The sequence below is a fragment of the Triplophysa rosa genome, unplaced genomic scaffold (assembly GCF_024868665.1).
Source record: "Triplophysa rosa unplaced genomic scaffold, Trosa_1v2 scaffold355_ERROPOS142749+, whole genome shotgun sequence".
Classification (NCBI taxonomy): domain Eukaryota; kingdom Metazoa; phylum Chordata; class Actinopteri; order Cypriniformes; family Nemacheilidae; genus Triplophysa; species Triplophysa rosa.
Window position 1 is genome coordinate 1 of NW_026634360.1, and position 3,487 is coordinate 3,487.

Sequence of the window (3,487 nt, forward strand, 5' to 3'; positions counted from 1 at the left end):
TATTTAGACTACAGTTCTAAGGTTTAGATGTCTTACCTTTCTTGAATATCCATCTACACCCCCAAAGATAACCATGTTGTATCTAAATCAAAGGTGAAAATATCAGGGCAAGTTAGAAAACAACTACAATATCATATGAACATAAAATGCAGCCAAAGCATCACATTTTACACATAAACACATGTGTTCTACAGTTAAAGTTGGCATTACCTTATGAGCTTATGGTTTGTATCTATATGATAAAGATACTTGGGATATGGAACAGAATAAGTTCGTCGGGCAACACAACCAAGCTGGGACATTCGTGAAAGAACACCGAGACCATCAATACGACGCATGGATGCATATATTCTGTCCCACTGCACTCGATGTCCTTTGGCAATGAGGGCTCCTCTGACAACCCTGTACCCTATGTTTGGCATAGTACTCTTGACTTGAGACACCAAGGAATCAAGCTCTTCATCTGTACAAATACTGTAGAGGGATGAAACTGACAAGTTACATTCTCTCATCCGGCGATAGAGAGTTGTACGAGAGACACCTACAATTTTACTGATGCTTTCCTGAGGTATGCCAAGCTTCAGAAATTAATCTCTCCTCTGATATATGCATTCTTGGACGTCCACATCCATCTGGTCTTTCAATCTCCACTACAGTTGCCACCTGCTGGGCTTCTTTGTGCTGCTGAATAAGAGAATCCAAGTTCATTAAACCTCTGACTAAGTCCTGTGAAATTCCAATGTTTGCTGACATGGCAGTAATTAATTGCATTTCTTGATGACAGACACATTGCAAATATTCAATGTCCAGCGGTGGGTGTTCCAGTGCATAAGTCACTCTTGAAAGTAGTCTTTGAAGAACTTGTTGTCTCACAGAGTCCTAAAATGAATTTACATACACAGAACAGTTATTAAATAGAACAAAGTATGATCAAAATAAGAAATTAGACTAACTGGTTAACGTTATCAAATAGACAAATACAAAAAAAGAAAAAAAAGAAAAAACAGGTTTGATTTATAATAACCTTTGTTAGATGCATTATAGATCAGTGGTGGATTCACGGATTCTGTGAGGATCAACTCTGGGATTCTTGAGCATTTTACTTAAAAATGTCCCATGAATTGGATAACACTTTGATATCACACATAGTCCTGGTTTCACAGACAAGGCTTAAGGCTAGACCCAGTCTAAGGGACTACTAAAGCATAGTCCTGGTTTAAGATAAACCGTGTCTGTGAAACCAGGCCATAGTGTTGCCAATGTCGGCAAAGAAAAATAATTTTGGTTCTTTGTAGGAAAATAAGAGACAGTATCAAGGACACTCAGGTGCATCGTGTTGTTTTTATTAATATTAGTAACTTGACTGTCAAGTAATATGCAAAAAAACGTACAGGCTTTGATAAGCTTCACTTGAAATAAACTTGTAGAAATGTTTACTTAATAGTTTACGTAAGTTTATTTAAATTGTGTAACTGTACAGCTATCTTACACAAACATTACCAATAGCACATTTAAACCTATCTAATGTACATGTAAGACAAACTACGTGTGTATATTACATCGCTACTTCTATGTCTTACATCAATGCTAATATGAACCAGTCGCAGAGCAAATCTTTTCACGATATATTTACTTACTGTCACTAGATTTAAAATCACAGCCAATACTGATGCTTGTTTTATTTTAGATGCGGATACAATTCTGTTATTAAATGACTACTAAGACTCACCTGTCCTGATTCTTCCTGCTCCGCCATTTTAAGCAGTCCTTATTGGCTTTATTGGTGACGACTTCGGATTGTGTTCCCGCCCTGCATTGTAAATCAAAACGTGATTGGTCGGAGGGAAAACGTGCCGCGATTGGTCAGCACCGTGAGATTGCTGTCCGATTGGCTGAGTAGACAGTGGGCGGAGTCCACCTATTTGTGGATCGTGAGCACGTCTTGACGTTAGAAATGTTTCAAAATCCACAAATGCACAGAGAGCAATCCACAAATGCGTGCACTGATCCACAAATGCGTGCAGCGATTCACAAATGCGCAGAAAGCGATCTACAAATAAATGCCATTAAAATATATTTGTAAATCTCATTGTATTTAGGATACACACTGTTTAAGATTAAAAGAATCAACCAAATTTAGGAAATCCTTAGTCATAGGTTTATCCGGACAGCAAACATGGATGTTAAAATCCCCCATAATCAAAATCATATCCGCAGATGTTATAACCACAGATAAAAATGTATAAAATTCATCAATAAACTCCTTATTATAACCAGGAGGCCTGTATATTAAGACACAAAACACTGGCATAGTCAAGTCTAACTTCATGGTTTGTACTTCAAATGACTTGAAATTTCCGACAGGGAGCAGCTTACACTTTATCGTGTTATTAAAAATAACTCCTAGGCCTCCACCACGGCGAGCACTTCTCTGGGTACTTAAAAAATTGCAGCCCGGTGGTAAAAGTTCAACAATCGGGCTCAAGTCCTCATTGTTCAGCCAAGTTTCAGTAATAAAAAGAAAGTCCAAGCCATGGGAAACGTAATAATCGTTCAAAATAAAAGTCTTATTTACAACTGAACGAGCATTTATCAAGCCCATATTAACAATGGTCGCTTCAGCACACAAATTCGGGAAGACAGCACTTAGCTGAGTGGATCCAACTCGCTTCACAGAGCGCACATTTGCGTTTACCACTCCTCCGCTTTTTGCCCGGCTCCGTGTGACGCGAATCGATGAAGGCGATGATATAAGTGGAACAACAGGTATTAGATAAGAGGGCCGTATCTCCACCACATGACTGAATCCACCTTCTAGCCTTCTCAATTTCTTGAGTTTCACCGGGACCCCCATCTTATTTTTCGACGTCTTGTTTCCCAGCACATACAGTCCGATACACGGCAAACTTTAAACGGCGCCTGCAGTATGCGTCGCTGCTCGGCAAACAGCTTCAAGTTCAGATCACGACTACACGGATCAAGTGCCGTCGATTTCAATTCCAGCAGTGTAAGGCGATCATAAACCAGCAATGAGCAATCCATGTAATTTGAAAAACATATTAATAAAATGGACAAACATAGAGCAACCATCCTGAACACGGAGTGACGGCATGCCAACACACAGCCTGGCGCCATCTTGTCCACTAATAGCTAAACAGATTAGATAACATATCTAATACCATAATCAAATTAAGAATTAAACTGGTGTATTTTTAACATTCCTGCTGATATATTCTGCAAGTGACAATAGTGACATTCCTCAAGCTCTTTATATTATTATTTATTTGTGTTTTTTTATAAGTATCAAAAGCACTACTGTTTGAAGAAGCAAAACTGTAAAGTAAATATATAGTGTCTGTGAAACTTGTTGATTATATAAAACCTTACCTCAGGGGATAACCAAACTCTTCAACTGCCTCTTTGAAAAATCCAAGCATTGTTTCTGAGCGATTGTTGTCTGTTATGCGCAAGTACATGATCTGAAAAA